This window comes from Lytechinus pictus, chromosome 3 (genome assembly GCF_037042905.1).
Source record: "Lytechinus pictus isolate F3 Inbred chromosome 3, Lp3.0, whole genome shotgun sequence".
Lineage (NCBI taxonomy): Eukaryota > Metazoa > Echinodermata > Echinoidea > Temnopleuroida > Toxopneustidae > Lytechinus > Lytechinus pictus.
In genome coordinates this window covers 73,024,724-73,042,716 of record NC_087247.1, presented here as the reverse complement: position 1 = coordinate 73,042,716, position 17,993 = coordinate 73,024,724, and the positions used below count along the sequence as shown (strand labels likewise).

Sequence of the window (17,993 nt, the reverse complement as noted above, 5' to 3'; positions counted from 1 at the left end):
TGTTTAAGAGGGGACTTACTTTTTTTGTTGTGTATATATTTTGGAGATCAGAAAGCAATTTCAAATGTTAAACATAATGCATCGTACAACTTACTTTAATTTTGTGAAAAGTCACTGAAAACTGTGGTTTAAAAGGGAATGATTGATCTTGAAGCTGAGCTTGAGCGATTAAAATGACATCACCCATGTGCACGTCGACTATGATTTAGGAGAACTGCAGAATGGATGTGGCGAGGTTCTCGAATTCTGTTCGTCGACGTGTGTGAGGACCTGAGGCATATGGCAGGCCAAAAAATGATGTCATCTCATACCAGTCGTCTATGTCGACGTACTTTTCTCAAGGTGCTCAATGTATCAGCACAGCACAGCTATGTTTATCATCTGTTAAATGAGAAACCCCTGTTCTGGAGGAAGACCTCAGAAAGGGGATAAACCTGATGTACATGAAGCTCACATAGAACTTGATTTGCATATTTATTTTTACAAATATCTCCGAGATAGATCCTTGTCATTTGATTGGTTGTTTGATATAGATAATTCAGCCCATTTTACAATGAAAATCTTTATTCATGCATTTTTGGATCCATACGATTTTGTCCATTACATGATAGCCGAGACCACTGGCACTGCATGTAACATGTTTGGAGCGTGTATTACTGAAGCGACTATCGTGCTCGCTCACTTTTGCATCCAAATTCATAACAGATGAAAAGTGTCGATTGTAAGGTCAAGGTGTCATATAAAACAAATAAATGTTTTTTCATTAGTGCAATGGACAGTATAGTTCATTCAGTGAAAGATGAAATGACCATTCAACTCTGCAATGCCTCATTAAGTGGATTTTAAATCTTTCACCTTAATATGAATATTCTGTTCCTTGCACTTACTGTAAACGCTGTTATTTTCGCGGGATTAATTTTTTGCGCTTGGCAGCTTCAAAACATATTCACGGGTTCTTGAATTCGCGCTGCACACTCCATAATCACAAAGTCACTTCCTTCTTCCCCAGATCTGTGAATGGTTTTAATTAACATTTCAGCAACGAATTTGTATTTTCTGATCATTATTCTAGCTCTAAAGCGGCGTAATTCAGCATTGTTTTGATCCAATCATGAGTTTTTGTGACATACATGTATAGCTCAATTTTTCTTTGCGGGGCGGAAATCGGGGGAAGGCAAAACGGAGGCCCTGCTGGCCTGGTATGGATGGCCGAGCAACGGGTAAGGACCGGGGGGGGGGGGGGAATTTAGGCTTTTCAAAGTGCATGGGATCAATCAACAAACCTGAGCGATCGACACGTTGTCTTCTTAAAAACTAAACAGATCTAAACTCTCACCAATCAAACAGCAAAAGCAACTTATATTTCAAGCCAAATCATAATTTAAATACCAATCTGAGACTGTTAAAAAAAGATTGCATTGGAACAAATTCTAGTGATGCATATGATTTTGGAGCTCAAGCTTACTTGCTTAAAGGTCAAGTCCACCCCAGGAAAATGCTGACTTGAATAAATAGAGAAAAATCAAACTAGCATAGTGCTGAAAATTTCATCAAAATCGGATGTAAAATAAGAAAGTTATGACATTTTAAGGTTTCACTAATTTTTCACAAAACAGTGATACGCACAACTAGGTGAGGCAGTCGATGATGTCCATCACTCACTACCGTATTTCTTTTGTTTTTTATTGTTTGAATCCTACAATATTTTATTTTTTTATAGATTTGACAATAAGGGCCAACTTGACTGAACCATATGATAATAAACAATGCTAATTCCACATGTTCAGAGAGGAATTATCGTTGTATCAATTGACAATGAGGAGAAAATGAGAATATTTCATATAATAAAATACAAAAGAAATAGTGAGTGGATGACATAGTCTCCTCATTTGCATACCAGCCAGGATGTGCATATAACTGTTGAAATTAAGCAAAACTTTTAAATGTCATAACTCTTATTTTACATCTGATTTTGATGAAATTTTTAGTGTTGTGCTTGTTGGATTTTTCTCTTTATATTTAAATCAACTTTTTGTTGGGGTGGACTTGTCCTTTACAAATGTCACCCTCTATAGGTCAAATTATGCAGTCTCTTTGCCAAAACGATACACGCAATTGAATCGTGGTTCAAAACTTGCATTAAAATAGATGCTCATGAATTCGTGCTTGCCGATCTTGCCGCGAAATCTGCGAAAATCTTCACTCCGCGAAAATTTCCACTTTTGCAGTTTACAAACATTGATTATTTGTATGTGCATACGCTTGGGTTTCTGTTTTTTTTACTAAGAGATGAATGCATAATTTTGAATATAAGATGAATTTATAAAGTAATGTTCCCTTTTTCACTGTATGAAGATGAATATAGCTATGATGTGTAGTAATCACTCTAATATGATTAAAATATTTGAGTTAAAAAACCCATAATAAACTACCTGCATAGAATGAGATATGATGTGAGATGATATCTATTAATAATCAGCATTAGAAAAAATGTAGGCCTCTATAGCTGTACATTGATGCTTGCATGGTCAATGTAGATGCTTCCTAGGCGGTTGACTGGACTTTAAGATCCTGTTTGCATCTACTTTTTAAAACTACTTTAGTGGAAACCTGTTAAAGATAAATGAAAGTAGTTGCAGTAAACACTGATTTCACGAGAAAGTCTGTAAAACCAGGCTTAATTGTCACTATATCATCAAGGATCTAGATCTGGGACAGTTACATAAACTGAACTTTGTGAAATCTTGAAATCTACGCTGAAAATGTCCACTAACACAGATAAGCGCACGTGGGACAGTGTATTATTACTGCTTGAATGTCGGCCCGATGCTTGACCCGAATCCCATGCTTATTTGCTAGTTTCTCAGCAATTACACAAATTCTTCCAGAATCATTTGGCTCATGTTTTTTATTAAATACAAACAGACACTTTGGTGGTCATTTAATTGGCTTCTTTAAAATCTAATTTTGAGATCATTACCACAACTGGCATTTATCTTTAACGTGTAATGGGAATGCTCAAAGTGGCCTTGGAGCTATCTTAAGTGATCTTTCAAACCAGTTTGGAAAACTGCCTCGCATTGTTGTTTCCAAGTCAGCTTTGCCTTGTTAAGCTGGTTTAAGTGTAGGTGAGAACACAATCTTTCTTTGGGAATTGATTGTCACGCTGAATTATACAAGAGTGTATGCATGTTGAAGCTTGCTAATCAGTACAGGCTGTGTGTAGCTGCGGTTTCATATTTTACATATGACCCCACTGAGTGCAATCAGAGCATTCCCATAGCAACAAGACCACTTCTCATAAAGTGGTTATGGACACCAGTTCTGGAGATGGTGATGAGAATACCAGTGAAGTGAACTTCTAAACGAGTTTCCTTAACTGGTTTAAGGGAAACCAGTTCAAGAAAGTAAATGTGAATGGGATCTCATACATGTACTTTAGGGGGTTTTAGTCAGGCAAGTGTGACTTTATAAGGGAGTGTTTGTCTTTGTCATTAACTCAATTAACAAGTAGCCCTATACAGTTTCACCCCTCTCTTTAAAGTGTAGGGACAGTGATTTTCCGTTTCTAAAAATTGCCTTTTCCGTTTCAGAAAATCTCAAATTCCGTTTCAGCATGTCTGAAAACGGAAATTCCGTTTCCCCATACACTTTGTGTACATGAAAAAGTGACAATTCCGTTTACATAGAAAACCAATACGCAATGAGTAGCGCGATGTCAAAATGCTAGCGCTGGTCAAAATTTGCGTCTACCAATGTACTAACATCGCTTTAAAATCCATTTTAATCGAAGAGATTCGAGCTCAAAAACTATTTAGAGAAACATTATCAACATTAATACATCCTAACCTTTCATATTATTAGCATTATTTAATGGTTACATGGGATTTTATTGCTGATTTGGGGACTTTTCGGACATCGTTTTGAGCAGTCGACGACTTCCGTCTATCCGCCATTTTGGATTTGTTGAATCACCGTGATCATTGTATTATGACCGAACGCAGAGGGCAGCAACACACGGCCGTATTCTGCCTTATATGCTGACGTCAGTGTAAACTTATTTAGATACGATCGAGTGATGGAGGGGCTCGAGTGTAGTTACGATGTGTTGATTGTCATGATTGTTGTTGCAAAGTGAGATCGTGTTTTTTTCAGTTGATATTCATATTTTGTTGAGGATTTGGGATTCATTTCTGTTGATATTTTGTGCATTTTGAGAAAAAACAAGTTTTCTGTGATTTTCCGTTTGAAAAGCCACTTTCCGTTTCATAAGGCCGATTCCGTGAATTCCGTCCGTTTTCCGTGATCGCGGAAAATCACTGTCCCTAAAAGTGATGGATTAGGTTAGCAGTTATTTTATAATTTGTAAAGGACTGATAGCTTTACCAGTCATCAAATCAGCCATATTCTGTATACAGAATTGTTCAAAATAAAGGCCTGCGTGTATTTGCAACCATTTCGTGATTTCCTTAATTTCTTGTTTAAGTTGCACTTTCATTTTACATTTACATGTATCACAGGTGTATTATGTTTTGATTTGATATGTTTTTAAAGAAAAAAAATATTCAAACCATACTCCATTAGTTTCTACCCAGATAGATTGTCCTTTATTCCTGTTGTGCATACATATATAATAGTAGATCTCTACTTCCTTGTAAATGAATTTATAGAGGACAAACTCAAAAGCAAAAGTGGTAAATCTTCTAATAATATGAATAGAATACATGAGAATATTACAGGGATGCCACTTTTCCGTATTTATACGGAATTCCGGCTTTTTTCCTGCTATCTGTCTTATTTCCGTATTTCCGACTTTTCCTGTTTTCTGTGTATTAAAAAAAACGGAAAGCCCTCCTTTTTTCCCCCCTATTTCTTCCGATTGCGATGCATGTCGATCGACCGAGTGAGAGATATTTCCCCGAGATATTTGCTTTTATACAGTACATAAATTATAAACCCGCGCACTGCCTACTACGTTCATTGAGTTATGCTTTTATCAAGGCTTTCTGATTAGAATTATCGATATCCTGGCCAATCAATGCGAGCGACAAGTTCCAAACGCACGCACATAGACAAGCGCAAAGTAGCGGCACGAATCGCGGTATAATAGCGACTGGTAAATACGTCTGTACAGATGATGACGTCATCCAAGATGGCAACTTACGATGACCAACGAAGGAATCAAGGATGACTAAGTTTTGATCATCATTTGAAAGGAATTAGCGGTAACTGCGGTCTAAGGTACGATGTTTCTGAATTTTATATATTTTCTCGTAAGTTTGGATGTAATTATTTTTTTATAATGTGACATTTTATGTACCAAAAACGATCCGAAAATCGGGTTTCCGCCGAATGTTAGATCTAACGTTACTGCTGCATGCTGATACGGAACCCAGGGAGCTCCGGCCCGGAAAGCGGACCGGAGCTCCTTGGGTTACGTATCAGCTAGCCCCGGCCCGCTTTGCCGGCCGGAGCTCCCTGGGTTAGCTGATACGTTGTCTTTATGTATGGGCCAACAACTCTTCAGTCTATGTATTGGTGAGTGGAGCCAACGCGGTTCAGCTGAACAACCAAAATACAGACTGAAGCTTTTGGTCTAGCGTTCTATGAGAAACACACAACTAACTACCGTCAGTTTTTCAAACCTAATTGACTTCAAAGTCATCGATCACAACAAGGTAAGAAACCACTTGGTCCTCCCCCCCTCCCCTAAATTTGAGGTGGGGGCGGACCCCCCCCCCCTCCTAATTTTTTTTTTTTTTTTTGCTAGTCCAATTTTTTAACTGTGACATGTGTCCATCCCAAACTTAAAGGTGGACCCCCCCTAAAAAATAAATTTCTTGGACACTATCCCGGCCCGCGAAAAGTTTCAGTATTTTTGGAGGACACCTAGTGGCATCCCTGGAATAAGAAATGGAATACAATTAGTATACGATGGTTAAATATGAATGCCAGTTGTGATGATTTTAATGTGAGTTCATACAGAATCCAATAAAATGACCGCCCAATCAATGTATGAATAAAGATATGTGCCAAAGGATTCTGGAAGAAATTGTGTACTTAGGGTGCGTTTATGCGCCACTTTTTTACCCTAGAATCATGATCTGAATCATGATTCAAATCATAATTCTGCAGAATCACGATAGCGTTTAGTCAAAAGTGAAAATAAACGTCTTTCAAATCACAAACATGAAACACGGAAAAGGGGGCGTTTGGAAAGACGTTTCTGTAGAATCAAGAACGAAAAAGGACGTATAAACGCAATCGTGATTTGAATTGTGATTCTATCATTTCTATGACGTCACTGTGTCGGGCTACGTTCGGTTTGACTCCTGCCAAGCTCAAGGCGCTCTATATGCTCTGTGTATGTACATAATTATGTGCTATGCATGCATTTCTTATCATGTTCAAGTTCTGTGTGGGTCATCACATCGTCCACTACTTTTCATTTTTTGGTCATGTCTTCAACTTCAAGTTCTAGTAAATGAATTAACTGGACAGACAATGATCTCAGTTGTTGTTGATTTGGATCTACACTGAAATTCACTTCCGAACACATTTTTCGATGAACCGACAAGATGAATACAAGCATGGATCCTATGATAGAAGTTAACAAAATGAGGTATAAAAGACTGAATTCTGGAAGCAAAAGATTTTCGAGAGCAGAAACACTTGTGAAAAACTTCCTCTGGCAAATTAAGGAGATATCGCCTCTAACTGCGTACTAGTGATGCGCACTGGATTGGCCCGAAACTGAATAGAAACGGCATTGGAATGAAGGTCGTCTAAACGCTGATTCTGCGATATTGTGATTCATGTTTGTGTTTTGAATCATGATTCTGGCTTGAGGTCACATAAACGCAGCCTATGACACTTTACCAACATGTCTGATCATTTTCCAAGCAATAATAATGCATTGTCACACATGTGTTGGCGAACTTCCGTGTTATCGTTTTTCAGCTTAGATTTCATGATTTCACGAAGTTCAGATTCTGTAAACTTTACTAGACTAAGAAAGATCTACATGTAGGATGAAATGGTGAAAATTTTACACCTTAGTTTTACAGACTTTCTTTAGTGTTGACTGCAATAACTTTCATTAATCCTTCAAATGAAATTAATTTTTCATATTTATTCATTGCTTTTGAATAACAATGAATTAAAAATATATATCCTTAATTAATAATTATAAAATAATAATTAATAATCAATAGACAAATGAAATATTATTAATACTGGTTACATTCAAACTACTTGTCATTAAATTGATATGAAGTATATATGTATAATATTTTAAAGGGATAAGATTATCATAAACATATAAGGATCCTTTGAAGAAATCATGGTTTACACACTGTAAACTTGACTCGTGTTAAGTCGAGTTTTAAAATGCAGGGAATTGGGAAGGCCTTAATGCCGGTTCTGGTGTTTTCCATAGAACTTCAAATTTCAGTGCAAAAATGCTTTGATTATGAGTTACAAAAAGTAAAAACTTTAACCACCTCTAACCCATAGATCCTTTGTGTAATGACTTCTATTCCAATTGTGAAACTAAACTGCTAGGACAGGCAACCCACGTAATCAAGAAATTTACCCCCATGTACCATGATAAGAACATACATGTACCCGGTATTTTTCTCCCGTGAAAGTGACATACTTGTAATGTCAACAAAAGAAAATACCTGCTTTATGCCTACATGTACTTGTCAAAATTATATGACAAGAACTTTCACAGGGTTGTTGGTATTTGGCAGTGTGAAAACAAATAACAAAGAATTGGCATCTCACCGATCACTGCAATATGAATGCCCTAAAAAATATTGAAACTTTGGCTTGTTTAGAAATGATTGAAATATTGAAATGATATTTTATGTAGATGATGCCGATAGCTACTACAATGTCTGTCATAGACAGTGGAATCCTTCAGGAGTTGTGTCAAGTAATATTAGATATAAGATGAATTTTTGTTTTGAAAGTCTTGATCTGCATTCAACAATTCATGGGGGATGTACCATACAAGTCAGGAAGAGAGATTCCTAGACTGACTCTCCCACAAAATTGAGACATATGTGACCATGCTGTAATCTTTTGCTAGTTTCACAGAGGAAGATGAGGAGGATGTGAATAATAATTGGCCATCCCGAAATACTCAATCTTTCTGTCTCGTGTCTAGTAGGCATAGAGGAATGTAGCAAAATCAAGTAATAGCTGCATGACCAGAACAGCTCGTGATAGGTCGAGTGTACAGGAGAAAGTTGTCCCAAATGTTGAATAAGGAAGCAGTAATTAATTCCCTGTATATCAGTAGACTTTTTGTAGCACTTCAAGTACATTGTGAAGAAGCTGCTGTGTATGTGGAGTCTCAGCTTCCTTGTTGTGCTTATTCTCGGATGAATTTATTTTTAGAAGTATCTTTGGACTTGGTTCAAGATCATTTATCAACCAGCTGGTTCAAATTTGGCTGACATTCTCTGTCAACTATCAATCAGTGGATGCCATTAACTATTTTTATGATATAAGTGTAATCATACATTTACAATTTAAACATCTTTAGTGAGCAATGATATAAGAATAAAACATTGCATTCCTGACTCCTGTATAATGCAATGCATTCAGTATGTAGGGAGGGGGGGATATTGTCCCTGAAATGCTCAAAAGAGCTCTGGAAATTGAAGGGGTACTCCAGGCGGAAAGCAATTATATCTAAATAAATAGAGTAAAATTCAGAGCAAAATGCTAAAAATTTCATCAAAATCTGATAACAAATAATTTAGTTATTGAAGTTTAGCAATATTTTGTGAAAATAATAGTCACATTGTCATGAACATTCATTAGGTGGGCTGATATCCTATCCCCACTTTCCTTTTTCATATGTAATTACATTAAATCATAATTGCGTCATTTCTTCATACATGTGTGAATGATCTTCCTTACAATGAAATAAGTTGCAGCAATGAGTATCTAAATAAAATCAGTTGTTCATCATTTTTTTTAGTTCTTGGAGGTAAACAATTTGAATAAACATAATTTCATGTAATAAAATGCAAAGGAACAAGTGGGATATGACATCAGTTTGCTCATTGAATATTAATGAAAACATGCCTAGATCTGTTTCACCAGAATAATGCAAATCTTTAAAATGCTATACCGGTAACTGTTATTCTTTGTCTGATTTTGATCAGATTATCATTGCTCATCTTGCACTAGTCGTAGGTCACTTGATCAAGGTCAAATACCATTTAGGGTCAATGAACGTAGTAGCATATTATATGAATTTGTTTTTTTGTGAATTATTATTATATAGTCATTTTCAAAGTCTGCGCTGCTGCTATATTGAATTGTGTAATATGCAGGCGAGACTGCCAGAGGCGCCCCACTTGTTTCCATGTATAATCTGTATTCTGACATCACTTAACCTGAATATAGAACAAGAATGTCAATCAATGATCCCCTACAGCTCGCCCTTAAGGGATGCTCCGGGCATAAGATGATATGATTTATACAGATAAAGAAAAATCAGACAAACAAAACACTGAAAATTTATCAAAATCGGACAAGGAATAACAATATTATGGCATTAGAAGATTTGCATTATTCCGGTGAAACAGTTCTAGGCATGTCTTCATGAATATTCAATGAGCAAATTGATGATGTCATATCCCCACTTGTTCTTTTGTATTAAATACGAAAGAAGGTTCATTCAATTTTTTTTACCAAGAACTGAAAAAAATGGACTGACAACTGATTTAGTGAATTATATACACAACAAAAAAAGTAAGTCCCCCCTTCAACAAACATCAATAATTTCCGAACCAATGCGAGTTTTTAATATATTTTTACATGAGCGTGTATGTAATTTTATAAGCTATCCTCTGAGTAAATGTTATGGACTTATTTTACGTCATTCTTCAGTGAGCATCGTCAAAAGGCAAAAATTTCACTTTTCAAAAGTCACAAGCCATATATCGTTACTTTGATTCCATTTTATTGGAACTAATTCCACATTCTCATCATGAAAAATAGTCAGAAGGCTTGTAAAAGGTACTTTCTAAAGACGAAACAACTTTTTTGGCTAAATTTCCAGGTTGAATAAACACAAGTCCAAATTTGCTATAATTGGAATTTTTACACTTTTCTATCAATAAAAATGATAGAATATGATGACAGTTATTTTTGGGAAGAGTATCTTCAACAATATTCATCGTTTCACGGTTCAATGAACATTTATTGAAAACCAAAAATACAATTTTCAAATATCATAGGCATGTATTGTTTTATTTAGGTAACTGAAAATGATCTTTTCTCAACTTTTTCATTATTTTCATGACCAATTAACATGCTTCAATGATTCAAAGGCGTTTAATTAAACATTCACGCTTGAATGAACATGTGGAATGCGATTAGCTCTTTTTTACGTTATTGGAAAAAATGCAATTTGTAACTATGGATATCTGTCACAAACCTTGCATAGTTCATTTGATTTTTATGAAAATCCCGATGTTTAATGCATCAGTGAGCACACAATATTAGAAAATTATGCAAATGAGAAGAAAGTTCAAAGCCTTGGCCCCACTCTGTGCCGTATCGAATGGTTATTTTGGTGTGCGCGCCTTTTGGATAGTGTTACTCTGAAGCCATGTGCAAAGTTTCATGAAATAACTGTTGGCAGAAGTAACAAAAACCGTCCAAGAAACAAACCCTCATTTCATATATGTTAAAATTTTGACTTCCTCTCTCATAGACTTGTGTACATTATGGGTGCATATGTTTAAGAATAAGTAACCCCTTATTCAATATGGTGGAATTTTTTTTCAAGGCAGTCTTTAGCAATGTCATTTGGCAGTAATGTTTATCAATCTATGGGCAGAATTCTGTGCAAAAATGAAATCGATTTGTTTATTTATGGATGAGTGAGCACGCATCAAAGTGGGAAATTTGTATTTTCAATGTCCCAGACTCATTTTAAAGGGTAATAAAGTGAATATTGGGGGCGAATTCGGTTTCAAATGTGACTGTAATTGCTTTTGTTTTTATCATCCATCATTTCTATCACCACACACTTTCCAAACTTTAAACATTTTCATGGTTGAGCGAGCACAATCGAAAACTTAGGAATGAATACTCTTTATACTGCATAAATGTATTATTTTCCTTTCAATATTTCTCATGATCAGTTGAATTTATGGACAAATCAGTGGTGGATCCAGAATTTTAAAATGGGGGAGGGGCCTATAATTGGGGGAGACACCAACATTTTCAAATTTTAACGTGATCTAACAAGTTGTAGAGGATGCTACCATAAACCCCTATGATGATACGTCACAATACAGGGGCCGCGGAACGGTTTTCAAAGTGGGGGGGGGGGGCTGACCATGCAAAAAATCACAATAGTATGGTCATTTTTACATTTTTGTACATGCTTTTGGAAAAAAGTGGGGGGGGGGGGGGCTGAAGCCCCCCTCCCCCCGCTTCCGCGGCCCCTGCAATAGATTGTGCTCACTCAACCATGAACATATGATATCAAAATTGTGTGTGGAGTGGCTAAATAATGGATAGTAAAACAGCATAACACCATAAAATTCACCTAAAAACAATTTTTGCCAAACTTTTTATTTGCACAATCTGAAAAATGACTCTTGTGACTTTCAAAAATTGTCATTTTTAATTCAATCTTTAATTACTCATGCATGACTGTACCGATCATTTTTCACCAGGAGTTGCTTAATGAGTGTAGGAAACCACCTACGAAATATCATATCTCAAAATAATTCCGTTCAAAAGTTACAGCAATTTGATTTAGGGGGGGACTTACTTTTTTTGTTGTGTATATATTCATTGCTGCAACTTATTTCATTGTAAAGGAGACTCATTATTCACACATGTATGAAAAAATAAAACAATAAATATGATTTCATGTAATAACATAAGAAAAAGGAAAGTGGGGATGTGACATCATCAGCCCACCTAATGAATATTCATGATGATGTGCATATAACTATTTTCACAAAATATTGCTAAACTTTAAAATTCAATAACTCTGTTTTTTGTTATCCGATTTTGATGAAATTTTAAGCATTTTGCTCTGTGAATTTTACTCTATTTATTTAGATACAAATATTTTCAGCCCAGGGTACCCCTTTAAAACTTTTTGGAGAGCTTTTTACTGCTCCCCTTATAATTATACAACTTAGTCCCTGGATTTGTTTGTCTTATTTTTCCTTATCTGTTGAAATCATATTATTTTCAGCCTGGAGTGCCCCTTTAAGGTAAAAGAAAGTAGTTGGGGTAAACAATCATTTCAGGAAAAAATCTTTAAAACTCAAGGTTAAATGCTACCATATCACAAATCTACTTCTGTTCTTTGTGAAATCATGAAAAACCGATAATTCTGATGATCACTAATACAAAAAGGCATATGTGGGGCAAAGTATTAATATTGTTAAAGGGATGGTCCGGGCTGGAAGTATTTATAGTTAAATAAATAGAGTAGAATTCACTGAGCAAAATGCCCGAAATTTCATCAAAATCGGATAACAAATAACAAAGTTATTGAATTTTAAAGTTTAGCAATATTTTGTGAAAACAGTCGTCATGAATATTCATTAGGTGGGCTGATGATGTCACATCCCCACTTGTTCTTTTGTATTTTATTATATGAAATCACGTTTATTCAAATTTTTTCCTCCAAGAACTAGAAAAATTGGATCGACAACTGATTTAGTGCATTAGATATTTATTGCTGCAACTTATTTTATTGTAAGGGAGACATTATTTACACAAGTATGAAATAATGAAAAAATTATGATTTTGTGTAATAACATAAGAAAACGGAAAGTGGGGATGTGACATCATCAGCCCACCTAATAAATATTCATGATGACTGTTTTCACAAAATATTGCTAAACTTCAAACTTCAATAACTGTATTATTTGTTATCCGATTTCGATGAAATTTTCGGCATTTTGCTCAGTGAATTCTACTCTGTTTATTAAAGATAAATTTCAGTTGTGGGAACGATCTCAAAATGACTTTTTACAGAATTTAATATAATGATCACCAAAGTGTCTGTTTGTATGAATAAAAAATATGTGCCAAAGGATTCTGGAAGAAATTGTAATTGCTGAGAAATAAGCAAAATAAGCGTGGATTCGGTCACTTCCGTTGGGGATTTATTCCAGCAATAATAATACACTGTCCCACGTGTGCCTATCTGTGTTGGCGATCTTCAGTGTGATCGTTTTTTTTAGCTAGATATTATGATTTCACAAAGTTCAGTTTATGTAACTGTACCAGATCTTGATCCACGATGATATATCAATACTTTACCTTGGTTTTACAGACTTTCTCACAAAATCAGTGTTTTACTGCAACTACGTTCATTTAGCTTTAAGATATAAATATTTCAAGCCCGGACCATCTCTTTAAGAAAAATACCCGACATATGGAATTCCATGCTTATTTTGCTCATTTCTCAGCAATTACACATTTTCTTCCAGAGCCATTTGGCACATACTTTTTTATTCATACATACAAACACTTGGGAGGTAATTTTATTGGATTCTGTTGGAACTCATTTTGATATCGTTACCACAACTGGTGTATAAATAATGAGCCCTGGAAAATCCCCATTCCTTGCAATGTTATCCAATGTTAACAGGAATTAGCTTGTGAAAAGTAGCCGCTGAAAAAAAGTTGCCTGATGTACCTTTTAAATTGTAATTGATTGTGTGAGCACTTTCAACTTCAAGTTAAGATATTTTTTAGAATAATTTATTTTGTCCAAGTCTCCACTAGATGATGATCTGAGTATGAATATTATGAATCAACAAGAACATACTGTGGACAATTGAGATTCCAAGTCTTGTGTCAGAACTTTGTCAGGCTCAGGTGGGTGTAAATTATTAGGTATCTGAGTTTGACTTCAGAGCACTGAGTAGCACTGTAACTAATGCCAACCATAACAAGGGGGAGGGGGGGGGGAGCTTTCAAATAAAAATACCACTTTTAATTGATTACCATACAGTGTATATCATCCAGGTGCATTGCTATGACAGTGCATGAATTATCTTTAGTAAGGTATTCTTAAAGCCATTCAGTAAATAATGCTTGCTAATACTTGCTATTACACTTGCATGATTTTTGGTTCCTGCATTGGCTCGATTCTTGACAATGTGGGACACAAATATGCTTTTCACACTGCACTTTTTTCCCTTAACCCCAGGAAATTGTTGGGGCTAAGGGGGGTCTTAGCCCCACCAATTTCCCGGGGTTAAGCTTAGCCCACTTCGTTTTCACACTATGTTTTAGCAAAGTGGGCTAGCACGGTAAATAGTACGGTACTATCTGGCCCTGCACAAAAGCAGGGTTAGCCGGCCTATATGCTTTTCACATTGCATTTCCTTAACCCCATACTATCCTTAACCCCGGACTATCCTTAACCCCATACTATCTTTTTTTGGATTCACACTGTCTTTCTTAACCCCATACTATCTGCTTAGCTGGGGTTAACGCCTTAACCCCGGACTATCCCACAGCTCATGAATATTGATTATTTACCATACAGAGCGTGATTAACGTGCAATTTCGACTTCTGTGATTGGCTATTGCTTAGCCCCACTTTTCCTTAGCCCAGTTTCATTTCACACTGCATCTCTTAGCACCGCAATTGTGGTGCTAGCACCACAATAAGCCAGCTAACCCTGTTTTTTTGCAGGGCCAGATAGTACCGTACTATTTACCGTGCTAGCCCACTTTGCTAAAACGTAGTGTGAGAACGAAGTGGGCTAAGCTTAACCCCGGGAAATTGGTGGGGCTAAGGCCCCCCCTTAGCCCCACCAATTTCCCGGGGTTAAGGGAAAAAAGAACAGTGTGAAAAGCATATTATTGTGGTGCTAGCACCACAATTGCGGTGCTAAGAGATGCAGTGTGAAATGAAACGGGGCTAAGCAAAAGTGGGGCTAAGCATTAGCCAATCACAGAAGTCGAAATTGCACGTTAATCGCGCTCTGTATGGTAAAATCATCAATATTTATGAGCTGTGTGATTGCCCGGGGTTAAGGCATTAACCCCGGCTAAGCAAATAGTACGGGGTTAAGAAAGACAGTGTGAATCGAAAAAAAGATAGTATAGGGTTAAGGATAGTCTGGGGTTAAGGATAGTATGGGGTTAATGAAATGCAGTGTGAAAAGCATAAAAGTGCACCAAAAGTTTGTGTCATAGTCCCTACTAGTTCTCGCCATATTCAGGAGGCGCGATAGCTCAGTCGGTAGAGCGGGGGATTCGTATTCCGGTGACCCGGGTTTAATTCCCACTTGGTGTGCTAGTGCCCTTTGGTAAGGCATTAATCCTCATTACCGATTCCCTCGGAGAGGACCTAAAGCCGTCGGACCTTTGGTTGCTTGTGTACAAGCATTCATGCTGTTTAATAGTAATCGGGTAAAAATCACAACCATTTAATACCAGTTATCGTTTGTGACATGTTTAGCATAGGCATGACACTTTCACGCAGTATTTACAATTAGGGGAGAGTGGGGTAAATAAGGCCACCTTTTTTTAATAATTCTATTCATATCTTTTTAATGCATGCCCACAGTAATGTGATTAGATATCTAATTTTAGGTCTACAACAGACCTACATTATTCAATATAAATATGAGAATTAATCTATCTCATTTATATATCAATGAGCATTGAACATTGTTGTCAGGTGGCCTTATTTGCCCCATCAAAGTGGGGAAAATGAGGCCCCTTGGTTAAAAACTGTTTTGTGTCGCTATATTCAAAGTAAAAAAAATTCAGTTCATTTGATACAATCACTGAACATTTACATGTACTAGTAACAATCACAGGATGAAATTTCAATTTAGGTGGTCTGTCTATGACAGATCACCTCTTAATTTCGTCAGAATTTTCTTTATTATTTCTTTATTATTTATTTTTAGCACCTATGTTTTCGCCAACTTTTCTCCGAATTGGCTGAATCAATTTAGCTGATTTTTCTGTCATATATAGAGTCTATCATAGAGACGGCATACTAAGCTTTTCAAGGTCATCTTATTACGATGACGTCATCTACGCGCCATTTTGTAAAATTCTCAATTTGATCATATCAACAAAACGGATCATCAATAATCAACCATATTTACGTCACATAAACTTTAGGTTAAAGGTCATCTGTCAATGTCATCAAAGGTCATGTTAAGGTCATGACGCGCGCGTATGCGCGCGTCAAAGCCAAAAAAATTCTCCTAATGGCCTATAAAAAATTTTGGGTACGTTTCAAGTCATTTTAAGCATTTCAGAAATTTGCGCGCGCGTTTCCGCGCGTAACGCCATAACGCAACGCAGAAACACAGTTTTTTTTATATATCATTGCATTGATGATATAATTCTGAGCAATTTGATACCTTGATCAACCTTCTACGACCATTAATAACGAAATTAACACCCATTAAAGTTTGCAGCACGTGTGCGTGCGAGCTCTCACTACAGGCCATATATGGGCAAAAATATGTCTATTGAAAATTCACTGTCGCTCTTTAAATAGTCCGTTGACCCCAATTTTTTTTTTCATATATCGATAGAGTCGTTTTAGATTTGATTTCATGTCACCATTGTCCCTCAATTTGATCATGACCTCATCAAAATTGCGCCTAAACTGAAAATTTCATTTTTTTCAAAAATGACGTCATCAAATTTATGCAAATTTGATCATAACTCCCTAAATATTGATCGTTTAGAATGTACTCTTTCTCCTCAGTTACATGAATTTTCATTTTGAAAAACGCATTATGGCGTAAAACAGCGATGAAAAGAGGCATGTCATTTTTCCTCATTTTGCTTGTAATCTCTATGGGACATGACTTTTTCTCAAAACTAGATTCTACATTCCTCTATTTCGTGAGCTATATCTCCATTTTTTCTTGTTAGTTATCCCTGAGCTTTTAGTATGTTGTAGCTGAGATTCTTAGCTTTCGGAAATGTTGCCTTCATTTCTCGATCAGATGCCGAGATCATGCCCGTTTTTCGCTTGCAAAATTGGATTTGTAATTCTCAAATTTCCTTACGTGTAATCTCTATGGTAACGTATAATTCCTATGGGGAATATCGTGGCTCAATGGATAACGCACTTGACTAGCGTCCTCGGGGGCGCAGGTTCGAGTCCTGGGGTGAACAAGATGATTTTTTTTTTCCTTTTTTTTTTTTTACCACCTCGTATATGATCCTTTATGACAATTAAAAGGTATAAAAGTTAAAATTTAACAAGATAAAACAGATTATACTTTTTTCATACTTCAATTGTCATATATTAATGAGACCTTTTTCACAGTGCGTTATCATCTCCCCTCATCTCCCGTCTTTCACAACTATTCTATCCATAATGAACATTCCTTTGTCTTCATGATGATCATATTGATCTACATGAACATGGTGATAGTGATCATGATGCCGAGAATAAGGACAGACCACCTAATTCGTCCGCATGACAAATTAAATTCTAGTTGTATTTTGTTTTCAACTATCAAAGTTATATTATCAACTACAAGTTCTATTGAAAATGTTTTCAATAGTTTTATGTACTTTTCGTGTACATACATTGTAAGCAAGTGTGGAGATGTCTACACTGCATTTTATTGTTTTATCAGATGTAACCGTACAGTGTTGATTATGTTTTAATCCGGGGGCCTCATTTACCCCATCGGACATGTTGAGTTCATAGGCATCCAGTCAGAAAACAAGAGGGAAAGTGGTGAAATTTACTACAGTTTTAGCATGCACAATAATTAATACCTTACATAAGTAAACTAATATAAAAGTTAATACACATTACTGGGTAGGTACAGTACTCTTCTCTCTAAAGTGGTAATGCTATAGTTTCAAAATTTTGATTTTGAGGTGCTGCTGGGTTTGTGTTCCTCCTGGCCATGTGCACTGGGCTGTGAAACGTTCTCTATGCTCAAAATCTGTGCTAAGGAACTTTATCAAATACTACA

At 36.1% G+C, this 17,993-nt stretch overlaps 1 long non-coding RNA gene across 1 annotated transcript; it reads left to right on the top strand.

Moving 5' to 3' along the window:
* The first annotated feature begins 4,739 nt into the window (after window positions 1-4,739).
* On the top strand, window positions 4,740-5,678 carry LOC135153779 (uncharacterized). Its single transcript, XR_010293285.1, has 2 exons — window positions 4,740-5,241; window positions 5,528-5,678. It is a non-coding gene; the product is annotated as an uncharacterized LOC135153779 (long non-coding RNA).
* The last annotated feature ends 12,315 nt before the right edge of the window (window positions 5,679-17,993 follow it).